We start from the raw sequence: 20,522 nt of genomic DNA on the forward strand, positions 1-20,522 counted from the left end.
CAGCTTCACGGCATCCAGCTTGGCCCATTGCACCTTCACACGGGCGAAAGCCCGGCGTGCACCTTCGATGCAGATGGACCGCTTGATGACTTCCAGCCGTAGGCATGCATCCACAAGCCGCCTCACCATGACGAAATAGCTGTTGGGAAGGGCGTCGCCAGGCCACATCCGGACTATAAAGCCCTTCATGGCCTGTTCGGCGGCGTTGTGCAGCTCGACCAGTTGCTTTAGCTGGTCGCTCAGAGGCATCGGGTGTTCGGTCCTAGTATACTGAGACCAGAACAGCTTCTCCATTGAGCTTCCCTCCTCGGCCTGGTAAAACTGTGCAGCATCCGAAGGCATCAGGTGTTCGGTCCCAGTATACTGAGACCAGAACAGCTTCTCCGTTGAGCTTCCCTCCTCGGCCTGGTAAAACTATGCAGCATCCGACATGCTGCGGGGAAAATCTGCGAATGCTCCTGGAGAGCTCCGGATTCGGGTAAGTAACAGGTAATTTACTTTCACATGCTTGCTTTGCATATAGAATGCCTTACCCACCGCTATCTTCTTCATCGCATCAATCTCCTGGAGGGCCTTTTGGGCTTCGGCCTTGGCATTCTTTGCGCTCTCAAGGGCCGCGGCAAGCTCGGACTCTCGCGTCTTCAAGTCAAGCTCCAACGCCTCGTGCTTCGTCATGAGAGCGTGGAGCTCTTGTTGCACCTCGCCCACCCGTGCCTCATGCCTTTCCCGCTCGGTGCGCTCCTATGCCGTTTTGTTTTCGGCCTCGGATAGCGCTTGCTTTAGGGTCGCCACCTCGGTCGTGGCCCTGGCAAATTTACGATGATCCTATCATTTTGCAATCGCATTCTATTTATACATATCCATAGACTAGGTACTACTTACCTTTGTTCTCCTCGAGCTGCCTCTTGGCAAGGCCGAGCTCGTCCTTGGACCCTTTAAGGTCCTGCTTCAGTGCGGCGACCTCCGCAGTTAGTGCGGCAGAGGCCAGCAGTGAAGCCTGCATACGCATATTGACATACTTATATTAGACTCATGCGATATTGTTTGATCCTCCATTCGGCTTTTCTTTGTGAACACCGAACAGAGCATCAGGGGCTACTGTCTATGCGGTAATATTTTTTCCCATATTTCAAAAACTTACCTCAAAGCCTGTTAGAAGGCTGGCACAGGCTTCAGTCAGTCCGCTCTTGGCGGACTGAACCTTCTGGACCACCGCACTCATAATAGTGCGGTGCTCTTTGTCGATGGAAGCGCTGCGAAGCGCTCCCAGCAGATTGTCCAGTGCCTCTGGATGGATAGATGTCACCAGCACAGGCGTCTTTCCCCTTTTGGAAGGAGGCCACCTGCCCGAGTCCGGAACCACTGGGGGTTCCGGCGCGGTGTTCGGCTGAGGGCCGAACTCGGAGCCCTCCGGAGCCTTGCTCCCTCTGCTCCCGGAGTCCGGGAGGTCGCCTTGAGGCGCCTCCAGGACTGTCTCCCCTCGACCCGGTGCCTCTTGAGACAATACCTCGGCGTTGTCCGTAGGGCAAGGGGAGGTGGTGGTCGAAAGTGGATCACTATCCATATCCGATGAGCCCAGGGAGCCGTCCGACGATACGTCGATACGGGCTCGTGGCGGTCTGCATAGTCATAATTCGGCGTTAGGAGAGGCAGTGCGACAAAGGTATGCTATGAGTTACTCTGGCATCCGAATACTTACAACTTCGCCAGGGGCTTGACCCTGAGCAGCCACTCGTCTTCGCCTACGGCGGCGGTGGTGGAGTAGTCCGGTAGGTGAGTCCTTCCCTTCTTAGACCCTTCGCCCCCCCGGTTGGGGCGTCCTTCCTTTTCTTGTCTCCCCCGACTGGAGGGGGAGCATCTTCATCTTCCTCCTCGTCTTCGGGGGAGGAGTGCGTCGCGGAGTTATCGGACGATGAGTCCAATAACACCTGGCGCCGGGAACTCTTTCGGGTTCCCTTGGCCTTCTTGGTCTTCCCTGGCACCTCATAAGGAGCCGGGGTCAACATCTCCGTCAGGAGATCGTCCACGGTGTCTTCGGGCAGGGGGGCCAGACAGTTGATCTGCTCCGATGCTTCCACCCAGTCCCGTCAAAGGCATGAGAGCTCAGACCCCGCACATAGTTAAGCTATGGGAAATGAATATCCTACCAGATATGTAGAACTTACCGGATTCGCAGGGCGCTTCGCGCTTAGCCCGCGGTCCTCAGTAAGAGAGGGAGGGACCTCGGCGCCCTTGAACAGCACCCTCCAGACGTCTTTATGCGTCGTGTCGAAGAGCTCGCTTAGAGTCTGGTGCTGGGCCGAGTCGAACTCCCATAAGTTGAAATGTTGTTGACACGGGAGGATCCGGCGGAAGAGCATGACCTGTACTATGTTGACAAGCTTGAGTTTTTTGCTTGTCATGTTCCGGATACATTTCTGCAGTCCTTCCAGCTCCACTGAGGAACCCTAGGACAGGCCCTTCTCTTTCCAGGAAGTGAGCCGCGTGGGGAATCCGGATCGAAACTTGGGGGCAGCCACCCATTTGGCGTCGCATGACTCGGTGATGTAGAACCACGCCGATTGCCACCCCTTTATGGTCTCCACGAAGGAGCCTTCGAGCCATATTCCTCTGCATTCTGCTTGTTGTCCGCCCACCACCTTCGGCTTGATATTGAAGGTCTTCAGCCACAGACTGAAGTGGGGGTGGATGCGGAGAAAGGCCTCACAGACGACGATGAACGCCGAAATGTTGAGGATGAAGTTCGGGGCCAGATCATGAAAGTCCAGCCCGTAGTAGAGCATGAGACCACGGACGAATGGATGAAGGGGAAACCCCAGTCCGCGGAGGAAGTGGTGGAGGAAAACTACCCTCTCATGAGGTTCCGGGGTAGGGACGATCTGCCCCACAGCGGGTAGCCGATGCGCGATATTCGCGGCTAAGTATCCGGCTCCGCGCAGCTTTTTGATGTGTTCCTCCGTAACAGAGGAAGCCATCCACTTCCCTCCCGCTCCGGACATGTTTGGAGGAGGTTGAGGAGAAAGATGCGGCCTTGGGCGTTGGGACTTGAGTGCGCAAGAACAGATGAGCAAGGAGGAAGAAGGCGTGGGTAGAGAAAGGTTAAACCTTATCCCTTTATAAGGGCGGCCGAAACTGTGCGCCCCCACTAGCCTGGTAAAACTCGCTTATCCCCCAAGCACCATAATCGATGGCATGGTTGGGTTACCCACGCCCGTATTGATGAGAATCCCGTGATAAGGGGAACATGATCTCTGCTTTGACAAGACGTGTCAAGAAACTGCCTCGCGTTATGTGCGGGGCTAGTTAAAGGAAACAGTTCGAATAATCACCGGGCCATGATAAAACGTCACGTTGACAAAACGAGTCAATAGATTAGATTTGTGGAAATATTATTCTCTCTACGGTGGTATGTGGAACTTATTTTGCAGGGTCAGACACTATCCTTGTATTCAGATTCTTTCGGGGTGTATTCGGTGGAGGAACCCGCCTTGCAACGCCGAAGACAACACGGCGCGCCGGACTCATCATCATTGAAGCCTGGTTCAGGGGCTACTGAGGGAGTCCGGGATTAGGGGTCTCCGGACAGCCGGACTATATCCTTTGGCCGGACTATTGGACTATGAAGATACAAGAAGACTTCGTCTCGTGTCCGGATGGGACTCTACTTGGCGTGGAAGGCAAGCTAGGCAATACGGATATGTATATCTCCTCCTTTGTAACCGACCTTGTGTAACCCTAGCCCCCTCCGGTGTCTATATAAACCGGAGGGTTTTAGTCCGTAGGACAACATACAATCATACCATAGGCTAGCTTCTAGGGTTTAGCCTCTCCGATCTCGTGGTAGATCAACTCTTGTAATACTCCTATCATCAAGAGTAAATCAAGCAGGACGTAGGGTTTTACTTCCATCAAGAGGGCCCGAACCTGGGTAAAACATCGTGTCCCCTGCCTCCTGTTACCATCCGCCTTAGACGCACAGTTCGGGACCCCCTACCCGAGATCCACCGGTTTTGACACCGACAACAGACATAAGTTAAACAAGTTTGCCTTAAGAAGGCTAGCACAAAAGTAGCAACGATCGAAAAGGCAAGGCCTCCTGCCTAGGATCTCCTAACTACTCCTCGAAGTCGAACTCCACGCAGAATCATCTTCGAGATCCTCTGGCTCCTGGAATCCATCACATTATCGCAATAACCAGGAAAGGGGGGAAAAGAAGTAGCAAAGCAACCGTGAGTACTGATCCAAAGCACTCGCAAACAAGGATCTATACTACATATGCAATGGTATCAATGAAATTGGCAGTATCTGTGGACTAAACTGCAGAATGCCAGAATAAGACGGTGATAGCTAGTCCTATCAAAGACTACGCTTCTGGCAGTCACCATCTTGAAGCAGTAGAAGAGAGTAGATGGTAAGTTATCCAAGTGTCATCGCATAGCATAACCTTACCCGACAATCCTCTCCTCGTCGCCCTGTTAGAGAGCGATCACCGGGTTGTATCTAGCACTAGAAAGGGTGTGTTTTATTAAGTATCCGGTTCTAGTTATCATAAGGTCAAGGTACAACTCCGGGTCATCCTTTTACCGAGGGACACGACTATTCGAATAGATAAACTTCCTTGCAGGGGTGCACCACATTACCCAACACGCTCGATCCCTCTGGCCAAACACACTTTCCTGGGTCATGTCCGGCCTCGGAAGATGAACACGCCGCAGCCCTACCTAGGCACAACAGAGAGGTCAGCACGCCAGTATAAATCCTAAGCGCGCAGGGGTCTGGGCCCATCGCCGATTGCACACCTGCATGTTGCGTGAGTGGCCGGAAGCAGACCTAGACTCCCTAATACAAGAGCAGGCATTCCAGTCCAATCCGGGGCGCGCCGCTAAGTCGCTGACGCCAAGAAGGCTTCGGCTGATACCACGACGTCGAGTGCCCATAAATGTTCCCGCATAGTTGGTTAGTGCGTATAGGCCAGTGGCCAGACTCAGATCAAATACCAAGATCTCGTTAAGTGTGTTATTTTGAAGTAACCGCGGATGCCAACTAGGGCCAGGCCCACCTCTCACCTAGGTGGTCTCAACCTGCCCTGTCGCTCCGCCACAAATTAACAGTCGGGGACCGTCGAGAACCCAGGCCCACCACTACCGGGATGGAACCACCTGTCCTTTCAGCCCCCACATCGGAATCACTTGCGGGTACTCTATGAGTCGACCTGACTTTAGTCACCACATGTATCATATATTATGTATATAAGTATATACCCATGATCACCTCCCGAGTGATCACGACCCGATAGTATAGCATGGCAAACAGACAAGAATGTAGGGCCACTGATGGAATACTAGCATCCTATACTAAGCATTTAGGATTGTAGGTAAAAGTAACAATAGTAGTAGCAAAGACAGGCTATCCAGCAGAATAGGATTAACCGAAAGTAGTAACATGCCACACTACTCTAATGCAAGCAGTAGAGAGAAGGGATAGGCGATATCGGGTTGATCAGGGGGGGCTTGCCTGGTTGCTCTGGCATGGAGGGGTCGTCAACACCATAGTCGATCGGGGCACCAGCAGCGGCGTCAGTCTCGTAGTCTGCCGTAGAGAAGAGGGGGAAGAAACAATTAATACAATGCAAACAGATGCATATCAATGCATGACATGACAAGTAACGGTGCCAGGTGTGCCCTAACGTAGTAGGAGGTGATACCGGTGAAGGGGGGAAACATTTGGGAAAGTATCCCCGGTGTTTCGCGTTTTCAGACAGATGATCCGGAGGGGGAAAGTTGCGTGTTCGCTATGCTAGAGATGTGTGGCGAACGAACGAGCTACGTATCCAGATTTGTCTCTTCGTTCTGAGCAACTTTCATGTACAAAGTATTTTCATCTGATAAACGATTTAATTTATATTATTTATGAAAGTTTTAATTCAATTTTTATAATTAAAAAAATTAATTTAATTATAAAATGTAATTATAATGTCAGCGTGATGTCATCAGTTAACCGTTTGTTGACTAGGTCAACAGACGTGTGGATCCCGTTCGTCATAGTCTCATAGTAACTAAACATGGTTAATTAGCTTTAACTAAATGATTAGGTTAACTAATTTCAATTAGCTTAGTTAAAAATTAATTAACTAAACAAATTAATTAAGTTAATTAACTAAACATATTAATTAAGTTAATTAAATAATTAGTATTTATATTATTATTATTATTTTTTTAACGTTCTGGGGGCGTGGGGCCCCCTAGTCATAGGCCCAAGGGACCTTAGCGGGCAACAGGCAACCGGTTGCGGGCACATGCCCGAGGGAGCACGGTGGTGCGAGGTTACCGGGGCGCAATGGCAGATCGAGGCCGCGGCACAGCAGCGCCAGTGTGAAGCGGTGGTGGAAGAGGCGGGCGACCAAGGACGTGGCCGGAGGCGGGAACCGAACCGGGCGGCGACGAGCAGGCTGGTGCGGGGCCGCTGTCGACGGTGTTGGCTAGCGAGCGGTGGCAGCGGGGCGGAGCGGAACCAGCGGCGCAACAAGAAGCTAGGGCTTGGGGGCGGCCGGAGCTCAGCGTGGGAGCGGAGGGCCGCAGCGGAGGGCGCGCGCGAGCTGTGGGCAACGTAGTGAGGACAGGGAGCAGGGGCAAGGGGAGGTGATGGCGCAGGCGTGCGCGGGCTGCTGCAGGAGGGCGCGAGCGGGGCCAAGGCGAGCAGCGCGGCAACGGCGAGGCAGGTGATACATCTCCAACGTATCTATAATTTTTATTGTTCCATGCTATTATATTATCTGTTTTGGATGTTAATGAGCTTATTTATACACTTTTAGATTATTTTTGGGACTAACCTTCTAACCCAAGGCCCAGTGCAAATTGCTGTTTTTTTTGCCTATTTCAGTGTTTCGGAGAAAAGGAATATCAAACGGAATCCAAACGGAATGAAACCTTCGGGAGAGTTATTTTTTGGAACAAACGTGATCCAAGGGACTTGGAGTAGACGTCAAGAAATCAACGAGGAGGCCACGAGGCAGGGAGGCGCGCTTGCCCCCTGGGCGTGCTCCCCACCCTCGTGGGCCCCTTGTGGCTCCACCGACCTACTTCTTCCTCCTATATATATATATCCATATAACGCGAAAACATCCAGGAGCACCACGAAACCCTATTTCCACCGCCGCAACCTTCTGTACCCAAGAGATCCCATCTTGGGGCCTTTTCTGGAGCTCCGCCGGAGGGGGAATCGATCACGGAGGGCTTCTACATCAACACCATAGCCTCTCCAATGATGTGTGAGTAGTTTACCACAGACCTTTGGGTCCATAGTTATTAGCTAGATGGCTTCTTCTCTCTCTTTGGATCTCAATACAATGTTCTCCTCGATCTTCTTGGAGATCTATTTGATGTAACTCTTTTTGCGGTGTGTTTGTTAAGATCCGATGAATTGTGGGTTTATGATCAAGTTTATCTATGAACAATATTTGATTCTTCTCTGAAATCTTTTATGTATGATTGGTTATCTTTGCAAGCCTCTTCGAATTATCAGTTTGGTTTGGCCTACTAGATTGATCTTTCTTGCAATGGGATAAGTGCTTAGCTTTGGGTTCAATCTTGCGGTGTCCTTTCCCAGTGATAGCAGGGGCAGCAAGGCACGTATTGTATTGTTGCCACCAAGGATAAAAAGATGGGGCTTATATCATATTGCTTGAGTTTATCCCACTACATCATGTCATCTTGCCTAATGCGTTACTCTGTTCTTATGAACTTAATACTCTACATGCATGCTGGATAGCGGTCGATGTGTGGAGTAATAGTAGTAGATGCAGAATCGTTTCGGTCTACTTGTCGTGGACGTGGTGCCTATATACATGATCATGCCTAGATATTCTCATAATTATTCACTTTTCTATCAATTGCTCGACAGTAATTTGTTCACCCACCATAATACTTATGCTATCTTGAGAGAAGCCACTAGTGAAACCTATGGCCCCCGGGTCTATCTTTTATCATATAAGTTTCCAATCTACTTTATTTTGCAATATGTATTTTCCAATCTATATCATAAAAAAACCAAAAATATTTATCTTATTATTATTATTATTATTATTATTATTATTATCTCTATCAGATCTCACTCTCGTAAGTGACCGTGAAGGGATTGACAACCCCTTTATCGCGTTGGTTGCGAGGTTCTTATTTGTTTGTGTAGGTACAAGGGACTTGCGTGTAGTCTCGTACTGGATTGATACCTTGGTTCTAAAAAACTGAGGGAAATACTTACGCTACTTTGTTGCATCACCCTTTCCTCTTCAAGGGAAAACCAACGCAGTGCTCAAGAGGTAGCAAGAAGGATTTCTAGCGCTGTTGCCGGGGAGATCTGCCACAAGTCAAGACATACCAAGTACCCATCACAAACTCTTATCCCTCGCATTACATTATTTGCCATTTGCCTCTTGTTTTCCTCCCCCCACTTCGCTCTTGCCATTTTATTCATCCTCTTTTCCGCTCGCCTCTTTTTCGCTCGCTTCTTGTGTGCTTGTGTGTTGGATTGTTTGTCACGATGGCCCAAGATAATACTAAATTGTGTGATTTTTCCAATACCAACAATAATGATTTTGTTAGCACTCCGATTGCTCCTCTTACCGATGCTGAATCTTGTGAGGTTAATATTGCTTTGCTGAATCTTGTCATGAACGATCCGTTTATCGGCCTTCCTAGTGAAGATGCCGCTACCCATCTAAACAGCTTTGTTGATTTGTGTGATATGCAAAAGAAGAAAGAAGTGGATAATGATATTGTTAAATTGAAGCTATTCCCGTTTTCGCTTAGAGATCGTGCTAAAACTTGGTTTTCCTCTTTGCCTTAAAGTAGTATTGATTCTTGGAATAAGTGCAAAGATGCTTTTATCTCTGAGTATTTTCCTCCTGCTAAGATCATCTCTCTTAGAAACGATATTATGAACTTTAAGCAACTAGATCATGAGCATGTTGCACAATCTTGGGAGAGGATGAAACTAATGATACATAATTGTCCTACACATGGTTTGAATTTGTGGATGATCATACAATTTTTTTATGCTGGATTGAATTTTGCTTCTAAAAATCTTTTAGATTCGGCCGCGGGAGGCACTTAATGGCACACCGAAAGTTCTACTGGTAAAAAAGTTCATGCTATAGAAGAAATTAATGTTTTGAGTGGAAAGATGGATGAACTTATGAAATTGTTTGCTAATAAGAGTGTTTCTTCTAATCCTAATGATATGCCTTTGTCTACCTTGATTGAGAATAATAATGAATCTATGGATGTGAATTTTGTTGGTAGGAGCAATTTTGGTAACAACGCGTATAGAGGAAACTTTAATCCTAGGCCATATCCTAGTAATTCCTCTAATAATTATGGTAATTCCTACAACAATTCTTATGATAATAATAATAAGATACGCTCTGATTTTGAATCTAGTATTAAAGAATTTATTAGTTCACAAAAGAGTTTCAATGCTTTGATTGAAGAAAAATTGTCTAAGATTGATGAGTTGGCTAGAAACGTGGATAGAATTTCTCTTGATGTTGATTCTTTGAAACTTAGATCTATTCCACCTAAGCATGATATCAATGAGTCTCTCAAACCCATGAGAATTTCCATTGATGAGTGCAAAGAAAGAACCGCTAGGATGCGTGCTAAAAAAGATTGCTTCATAAAAGCGTGTTCTTCTAGTTTTGATGATAATAAGGATGAAGATCTAAAAGTGATTTATGTGTCTCCTATTAAATCTTTGTTTTGCAATATGAATCTTGATAATGATGGTACTGGAGATGAGTCAACTTTAATTAAAAGGTGTCCCAATGATTCCGAGTTTTTAGATCTTGATGCAAAAATTAATAAAAGTGGGATTGATGAGGTCAAAACTTTACATAACAATGAACCCTCTATCCTGGATTTCAAGGAATTTAATTATGATAATTGCTCTTTGATATATTGTATTTCCTTGTTATAATCCGTGCTAAATTCTCCGCATGCTTATAGTCAAAATAAAGCTTTTACCAAACATGTCGTTGATGCTTTGATACAATCTTATGAAGAAAAGCTTGAATTAGAAGTTTCTATCCCTAGAAAACTTCATGATGAGTGGGAAACTACTATTAAAATTAAAATTAAAGATCATGAATGCTATGCTTTATGTGATTTGGGTGCTCATTTCCACGATTCCAAAAACTTTGTGTGATGTGTTTTGTTTCTGGGAATTAGATTATTGTTCTTTAAATTTGATCTTGCGGATTCCACTATTAAGAAACCGATGGGAAGAATTAATGATCTTCTTATTGTTGCAAATAGGAATTATGTGCCCGTAGATTTCATTGTTCTTGACATTGATTGCAATCCTACATGTCCCGTTATCCTTGGTAGACCTTTCCTTAGAACGATTGGTGCAATTATTGATATGAAAGAAGGGAACGTTAGATTCCAATTTCCGTTAAGGAAAGGCATGGAACACTTTCCTAGAAAGAAAATTAAATTACCTTATGAATCTATTATGAGAGCCACCTATGAATTGCATACCAAAGATGATAATACCTAGATCTATTCTTGCTTTTATGCCTAGCTAGGGGCGTTAAACGATAGCGCTTGTTGGGAGGCAACCCAATTTTATTTTTGTCTCTTGATTTTTGGTTCTGTTTAGTAATAAATAATTTATCTAGCCTCTGTTTAGATGTGGTTTTATTCTTTTAATTAGTGTTTGTGCCAAGTAGAACCTTTGGGAAGACTTGGGGAAAGTCTTTGCAATCTTGCTGTAAAAAACAGAAACTTTAGCGCTCACGAGATTTGCTGCCATTTTTTTACTGGAGAGTGAGATTAGGTTGATTCTTTTCGAAGATGATTAATAGATAAATTCCTCACATCCAGCAATTTAGTTTAGAATTTTTGGGGTTACAGAAGTATTCTAAACCTACAGATTACTACAGACTGTTCTGTTTTTGAAATATTCTGTTTTTCGTGTGTTGTTTGCTTATTTTGATGAATCTATGGCTAGTATCGGAGGTTATGAACCATAGAGAAGTTGGAATACAGTAGGTTTAACACCAAAATAAATTAAGAATGAGTTAATTACTGTACCTTAAGTGGTGGTTTGTTTTCTTATACTAACGGAGCTCATGATATTTTCTGTTTAAGTTTTGTGTTGTGAAGTTTTCAAGTTTTGGGTAAAGATTTGATGTCTTATGGAATAAGGAGTGGTAAGAGCCTAAGCTTGGGGATGCCCAAGGCACCCCAAGGTAAAATTCAAGGACAACCAAAAGCCTAATCTTGGGGATGCGACGGAAGGCATCCCCTCTTTTGTCTTCTTCCATCGGTAACTTTACTTGAGGCTATATTTTTATTCACCACATGATATGTGTTTTGCTTGGAGTGTCTTGTATGATTTGAGTCTTTGATTTTTAGTTTACCATAATCATACTTGCTGTACACACATTTTGGGAGAGACACACATGAATTGGAATTTATTAGAATACTCTATGTGCTTCACTTATATCTTTTGAGCTAGATAATTTTGCTCTAGTGCTTCACTTATATCTTTTAAGAGCACGGTGGTGCTTTTATTTTATAGAAATTATTGATCTCTCATGCTTCACTTATATTATTTTGAAAGTCCTTTAGAACAGCATGATAATTTACTTTGGCTATAAAATTGGTCCTAATATGATAGGCATCCAGGATGGGTATAATAAAAACTATCATAAAAGGTGCATTGAATACTATGAGAAGTTTGATACTTGATAATTGTTTTGAGATATAAAGATGGTGATATTAGAGTTGTTCTAGTTGAGTAGTTGTGAATTTGAGAAATACTTATGTTGAAGGTTGCAAGCCCCGTAGCATGCACGTATGGTAACCATGGTGTAACAAATTTGAAACATGAGGTGTTCTTTGATTGTCTTCCTTATGAGTGGCAGTCGGGGACGAGCGATGGTGTTTTCCCACCAATCTACCCCCCTAGGAGCATGCGCGTAGTTCTTGGTTTTTGATGACTTGTAGATTTTTGCAATAAGTATGTGAGTTCTTTATGACTAATGTTGAGTCCATGGATTATACGCACTCTCACCCTTCCAGCATTGCTACCCTCTTCAGTACCGTGCATTGCCCTTTCTCACCTTGAGAGTTGGTGCAAACTTCACCGGTGCATCCAAACCCCGTGATATGATACGCTCTGTCACACATAAACCTCCTTATATCTTCCTCAAAACAGACACCATACCTACCTATTATGGCATTTCCATAGACATTTCGAGATATATTGCCATGCAACTTTCCACCGTTTCATTTATGACATGCTTCATCATAGTCATATTTCTTTGCATGATCATGTAGTCGACATCGTATTTGTGGCAAAGCCACCATGCATAACTTATCATACATGTCACTCTTGATTCTTTGCCCTTCTCGATACACCGCCGGAGGCATTCATATAGAGTCATATTTTGTTCTAGTATCGAGTTGTAATCATTGAGTTGTAAATAAATAGAAGTGTGATGATCATCATTAATAGAGCATTGTCCCAAAAAAAAGAGAAAGGCCAAATAAAAAAGGCCCAAAAAAGAAAATAAAAAGAAAAAAAAGGGACAATGCTACTATCCTCCTTTTCCACACTTGTGCTTCAAAGTAGCACCATGATCTTTATGATAGAGAGTCTCTTGTTTTGTCACTTTCATATACTAGTGGGAATTTTCCATTATAGAACTTGGCTTGTATATTCCAACAATGGGCTTCTTCAAATGCCCTAGGTCTTCATGAGCAAGCAAGTTGGATGCACACCCACTTAGTTTCTTTTGTTGAGCTTTCATACATTTATAGCTCTAATGCATCCGTTGCATGGCAATCCCTACTCCTTGCATTGACATCAATTGATGGGCATCTTCCTAGCCCATTGATTAGCCGCGTCGATGCGATACTTTCTCCTTTTTGTTTTCTCCACATAACCCCCATCATATTATTCTATTCCACCCATAGTGCTATATCCATGGCTCACGCTCATGTATTGCGTGAAAGTTGAAAAAAGTTTGAGATTACTAAAGTATGAAACAATTGCTTGGCTTGTCATCGGGGTTGTGCAAGATGAGAGCATTCTTGTCTGACGAAAATGGAGCATGACCAAACTATATGATTTTGTAAGGATGAACTTTCTTTTGCCATGTTATTTTGAGAAGACATGATTGCTTAGTTAGTATGCTTGAAGTATTATTGTTTTTATGTCAATATTAAAATTTTGTCTTGAATCTATCGGATCTGAATATTCATGCCACAATAAAGAAAATTATATTGAGAATTATGCTAGGTAGCATTCCACATCAAAAATTCTGTTTTTATCATTTACCTACTCGAGGACGAGCAGGAATTAAGCTTGGGGATGCTTGATACGTCTCCAATGTATCTATAATTTTTGATTGTTCCATGCTATTAGATTATCTGTTTTGGATGTCAATGGGCTTATTTATACACTTTTATATTATTTTTGGGACTAACCTACTAACCCAAGGCCCAGTGCAAATTGTTGTTTTTTGCCTATTTCAGTGTTTCACAGAAAAGGAATATCAAACGGAATCCAAATGGAATGAAACCTTCGAGAGAGTTATTTTTGGAACAAATGTGATCTAGGGGACTTGGAGTAGACGTCAAGAAATCAATGAGGAGGCCACGAGGCAGGGAGGCGCGCCTGCCCCTCCTGGGCGCGCCCCCCACCCTCGTGGGCCCCTCGTGGCTCCACCGACCTACTTCTTCCTCCTATATATATATACATATAACCCGAAAACATCCATGAGCACCACGAAACCCTATTTCCACCACTGCAACCTTCTGTACCCAAGAGATCCCATCTTGGGGCCTTTTCCGGAGCTCCGCCGGAGGGGGAATCGATCACGGAGGGCTTCTACATCAACACCATAGCCTCTCCGATGATGTGTGAGTAGTTTACCACAGACCTTTGGGTCCATCGTTATTAGCTAGATGGCTTCTTCTCCCTCTTTGGATCTCAATACAATGTTCTCCTTGTTCTTCTTGGAGATCTATTTGATGTAAATCTTTTTGCGGTGTGTTTGTCGTGATCCGATGATTTGTGGGTTTATGATCAAGTTTATCTATGAACAATATTTGATTCTTCTCTGAAATCTTTTATGTATGATTGGTCATCTTTGCAAGTCTCTTCGAATTATCAGTTTGGTTTGGCCTACTAGATTGATCTTTCTTGCAATGGGAGAAGTGCTTAGCTTTGGGTTCAATCTTGCGGTGTCCTTTCCCAGTGACAGCAGGGGCAGCAAGGCACGTATTGTATTGTTGCCATCGAGGATAAAAAGACAGGGTTTATATCATATTGCTTGAGTTTATCCCTCTACATCATGTCATCTTGCCTAATGCATTACTCTTTTCTTATGAACTTAATACTCTACATGCATGCTAGATAGCGGTCGATGTGTGGAGTAATAGTAGTAGATGCAGAATCGTTTCGGTCTACTTGTCGCAGACGTGATACCTATATACATGATCATGCCTAGATATTCTCATAATTATTCACTTTTCTATCAATTTCTCGACAGTAATTTGTTACCCACCATAATACTTATGCTATCTTGAGAGAAGCCACTAGTGAAACCTATGCCCCCCGGGTCTATCTTTTATCATATAAGTTTCCAATCTACTTTATTTTGCAATATGTATTTTCCAATCTATATCATAAAAATACCAAAAATATTTATCTTGTTATTATTATCTCTATCAGATCTCACTCTCGTAAGTGACCGTGAAGGGATTGACAACCCCTTTCTCGCGTTGGTTGCAAGGTTCTTATTTGTTTGTGTAGGTACGAGGGACTTGTGTGTAGTCTCCTACTGGATTGAAACCTTGGTTCTCAAAAACTGAGGGAAATACTTACGCTACTTTGCTGCATCACCCTTTCCTCTTCAAGGGAAAACCAACGCAGTGCTCAAGAGGTAGCAGCAGGGCACGCGCGCGGAGGAATGGGAGCGTGGGCGAAGCGCAAGCAGCGCGCGGCTATGGGCGCGGTCGTGGACGTGCACAGACGGGGGTGGGCACAACATGGGGTGGCCGTGCGGGGCAGACGGCGGGAGTGCTGTGGTCGGCGGGCAGAGGGAGAGACGGAGGGGGTTCCTCATCCTACGTTGTAGGGGATCGGGCGGCGAGGGTCGATGTCGCAAGGTGAGGGGGAGACAGGGACGACCTGCGGAGACGGAGTCGAGGCGGCGCGGGGCTCCGGCGAGGTTCTTCCGGCGAACGGCGACGACATCGAGTGGCGCTGTGGCCTTTGGGGAGCGGCGGCGCGGGTGTCGGGCGCCCGCTCCACTAAGCGTGCATGCGTGTGGCGGTGCGGGTGAGGGGACGAGGGGAACTGTGGGGGGGGGATCGAGTGAGAGGGTGGAACGGGTTAGGGTTAGGTGGTTGAGGCCATATAGGCCATGGGGTGGCCGGCTGGGCAGTTTGGCTGGGCCGCTTGGCCATCTAGGCCAAGGCCCAACAGGGAGGGGGGCTTCTTTTTATTGTTTTGTTTTGTTTTTCTATTTATTTACCTTTTGTTCTTATTTTACTTTAGTTTTATAAAACTTAAACCTAGTCCCTAAATTAATGTTTTAGTTTACTGTACCGCCACAAAGTGTTGGTAGACATTGAAAATAGTCTACATCTTGACAATTCTTAAAAGGGCATTTAATTAATTGTTCTACCGCTGTTTTATTTATTTTAGAACTTTAAACACTTTGTAAAATGCTCGCTTCTCCACCAATATTAACTATGAATTATTTTCCACATTAAGAACATTTTAGTTTTGAATTTTGAAAACTTTAATTGTTTGACTTGTTTTTGAATTTGGATTTTGAATCGGTTTCGAACTAACGCGAACTTAGCAACAGTAATCGAAGTGATGTGGCATCATTAGCAGAGGTTACTGTAGCTGGATTATCTAGGTGTCATAGCATTTGAGCCTGATATGCTTATCACCTTTGATATTCGTTCGGAAGATGATATTGAAGGTAATATCGACATCTGGGGCGATGTGCAGACGCCTCTAGTTCTACCATTATGTGAGTTTCTCAACCATATTTATTAAGTAATTTATATTGTTTATTTAAAAATAGTTAAAAACTAATTTCTACTGATAGCTTATTTCCATTCAAGCAAACCTGTCCGGCGCTTGGTTGACAGCACCTACTACTATCCCGGGGGGCTGAACTAAACTGCGAGGAGATAGGTCATTATGTTCCATGGCTTGAGGATCTTGATACTGTGAAGACAGGTTATTTTCCTAGACTTCGAAATATTAGTACTCAAAACATGCGACCACTAGTGTGCGTACTGAACTACGGTCACATCTATTTATGAAATATGGTAAGATTTTTACTATTTGTCCTCAGTGCATCTTTTGCATACATTATTTTTTAAGTTAAACTTCATTGCTAAGTATGTTACTATGATGTTCTTCAACAGGGACTCCTGATGATAGTTGTGCCTCATTGGACCGAGGCTAAAAGTCGCATGACAATGGTTAGCTTACGACCAAGACGTCCTACATTGCACATGAGTGCATTTAGGATTTCTCGAAGCGAGCAAGTCTTAATAGTTAAAGACTGGAGCAAAATTATGAAGGATTGCACCAGAGAAGTACTAGAGGGCAGCAATCAGAAGCGTGACCCATAAGTAGGAGACAGGTTCATCCGCATGCTCCAATATGATGAAGCAGGAGTGCTACACATGTTCTATGCTATTTTCCCTGAGAGAGAGAGAGTAGCAAGAGTGATTAGCTAGGTAGAATGGGTTTGAAGATGATGATGTGCTACACTATGACTATGATGATTAAATAGCTAGTGTTGGTGATAATTACTATGATGATTATTATTAGCTAGTGTTGGTGGTGATTAGATATCTACACTATGACTATGATGATTAAATAGTATCGGTGGTAATGACTATGATGATTATTAGCTAGTGTTATTGGTGATGATATGATGCAAGAGTTTTAATATTAATATGATGATGATGTTGATCATGATTATCATGATGATTTCTTATTATCATAATGATTAGTTATTATACCATAGGTGGAAGGAACGCGGATTAGATTCATGTGGATGGATCAAAAGTGACCAAAAGTTGAATTAGTAGGATCATTGTCCTAATTCAACTTTTGATTCATCCAAATGAATCTAATCCCTGTTTCTTCCTCACAATGATATATTAATTCATCATGGACATAATGATATAACAACCTCTTAATTGGAACTGTATCAAAATTTCTATAATGGCATACAAATACACTAAAAATAAAAAAATAAAATAGTGGTAGCACGGTGAGCAGAAAACGCTACTACTAGTTAGATTAGTAGTAGCGCCTATATGGACGGCGCTACTGCTAAGTATCTATAATAGTAGCGCTGGTAGGAACGCGCTATTGCTAAGTCTTAGCTGTAGCGCCGTATCCATAGCGCGGGGATATTAGTAGCCAAATTTATTGATTCGACACAAGGGGAGCCAAAGAATATTCTCAAGTATTAGCAGCTGAGTTTTCAATTCAACCGCACCTGGAACTTAATATATGCAGCAAAGTGTTTAGTAATAAGGTAATATGATAGTAGTGATAATAGTAGAAAAAGGTAACAGTAGTAAAAGTAATGTTTTTGGTATTTTGTAGTGATGATAGCAATAGCAACAGAAAAGTAAATAAGCGGAGAACAATATATGGAAAGCTCGTAGGCAATGGATCGGTGATGGAGAATTATGCCGGATGCGGTTCATCATGTAACAGTCATAACCTAGGGTGACACAGAACTAGCTCCAGTTCGTCAATGTAATGTAGGCATGTATTTCGAATATAGTCATACATGCTTATGGAAAAGAACTTGCATAACATCTTTTGTCCTATCCTCCCGTGGCAGCGGGGTCCTTACGGAAACTAAGGGATATTAAGGCCTCCTTTTAATAGAGTACCGGAACAAAGCATTAACACATAGTGAATACATGAACTCCTCAAACTACGGTCATCACCGGTAAGTATCCTGATTATTGTCACTTCAGGGTTAACGAATCATAACACATAATAGGTGACTATAGACTTGCAAGATAGGATCAAGAACTCTCATATATTGATGAAAACATAATAGGTTCAGATCTGAAATCATGGCACTCGGGCCCTAGTGACAAGCATTAAGCATAGCAAAGTCATAGCAACATCAATCTCAGAACATAATGGATACTAGGGATCAAACCCTAACAAAACTAACTCGATTACATGATAGATCCCATCCAACCCATCACCGTCCAGCAAGCCTACAATGGAATTACTCACGCACGGCGGTGAGCATCATGAAATTGGTGATGGAGGATGGTTGATGATGACGATGGCGACGGATTCCCCTCTCCAGAGCCCCGAACGGACTCCAGATCAGCCCTCCCGAGAGGTTTTAGGGCTTGGCGACGGCTCCGTATCGTAAAATGCGATGATTTCTTCTCTCTGATTTTTTCTCCCGAAACACAATATATGGAGTTGGAGTTGGAGTCGGAGAGGCAATAGGGGGCCCGCGAGGTAGGGGGGCGCGCCCCCACCCTCGTGGACAGGTGGTGGGCCCCCTGGCCTTCATCTTTTGCAGGTATTTTTCATATTTTCTGAAAAGTTGCTCCGTGAAGTTTCAGGTCATTCCGAGAACGTTTGTTTCTGACATAAATAACACCATGGTAATTCTGCTGAAAACAACATCAGTCCGGGTTAGTTCCATTCAAATCATGCAAGTTAGAGTCCAAAACAAGGGCAAAAGTTTTTGGAAAAGTAGATACGACGGAGACGTATCAACTCCCCCAAGCTTAAAGCTTTGCTTGTCCTCAAGCAATTCAGTTGATAAACTGAAAGTGATAAAGAAAAACTTTTACCAACTCTGTTTGCTCTTGTTGTTGTAAATATGTAAATCCAGCATTCAAGTTTTCAGCAAAGATTATAACTAACCACATTCGCAATAATGCATAGGTCTCAAGTTTACTCATATCAATAGCATAATCAACTAGCGAGCCATAATAATAAATCTCGGATGACAACACTTTCTCAAAACAATCATAATATGATATAACAAGATGGTATCTCGCTAGCCCTTTCTGAGACCGCAAAACATAAATGCAGAGCACCTTTAAAGACCAAGGACTAAGTAGACATTGTAATTCATGGTAAAAGAGATCCAGTCAAGTCATACTCAATGTAAACTAACAGTAAAGAATGCAAATGACATCGGTGCTCTCCAACTGGTGCTTTTTAGTAAGAGGATGATGACTCCGCATAAAAGTAAATAGATAGGCCCTTCGCAGAGGGAAGAAGGGATTTGTAGAGGTGCCAGAGCTCGGTTTTGAAATAGAGGTGAATAATATTTTGAGCGATATACTTTCATTGTCAACATAACAACCAATAGATGGCAATATCCTCCATGCTACACACATTATAGGCAGTTCCTAAACAGAATGGTAAAGTTTATACTCCCCCTTCCACAAACAAGCATCAATCCATGGCTTGCTCGAAACAACGAGTGCCTCCAACTAACAAGAGTCCCATGGGGAGTTTTGTTTGCAATTATCTTGATTTAGTTTGCATAAAGCATGGGACTGGGCATCCCGGTGACCAGCCATTTATCTCGTGAGTGAGGAGCGGAGTCCACTCCTCTTGAGAATAACCCGCCTAACATGGAAGATACAGACAGCCCTAGTTGATACATGAGCTATTCGAGCATACAAAACATGATATTTATTTGAAGGTTTAGAGTTTGGCACATACAAATTTACTTGGAATGGCAGGTAGATACCTTATATAGGTAGGTATAGTGGACTCATATGGAATAACTTTGGGGTTTAAGGGATTGGATGCACAAGAAGTATTCCCACTTAGTACAGGTGAAGGCTAGCAAAGGATTGGGAAGCGACCAGCTAGAGAGCGACAACAGTCATGAACATGCATTAAAATTAATCAACATCGAATGCAAGCATGAGTAGGATATAATCCACCATGAACATAAATATCGTGAAGGCTATGTTGATTTTGTTTCAACTACATGCGTGAACATGCGACAAGTCAAGTCACTTAAATCATTCAGAGGAGGATACCACCCTATCATACCACATCATAACTATCTCAATAGCATGTTGGCACGCAAGGTAAACCATTATAACTCATAGCTAATCAAGCATGGCACAAGAAACTATGATCTCTAGTTGTCATTGCAAACATGTTTATTCATAATAGGCTGAATCAGGAACGATGAACTAATCATATTTACAAAAACAAAAGAGGTCGAGTTCATACCAGCTTTTCTCATCTCAGTCAGTCCATCATATATCGTCATAATTGCCTTTCACTTGCACGAACGAACGATGTGAATAATAATAATAGTGCACGTGCATTGGACTAAGCTGGAATCTGCAAGCATTCAATAAACAGGAGAAGACAAGGCAATATAGGCTCTTTTGTCAGATAAACAATAATGCATATAAGAGCCACTTCAACAATTTAATTATGGTCTTCTC

Source organism: Triticum urartu, chromosome 4A (assembly GCF_056163025.1).
Source record: "Triticum urartu cultivar PI428250 chromosome 4A, HENAU_Tu73, whole genome shotgun sequence".
Lineage (NCBI taxonomy): Eukaryota > Viridiplantae > Streptophyta > Magnoliopsida > Poales > Poaceae > Triticum > Triticum urartu.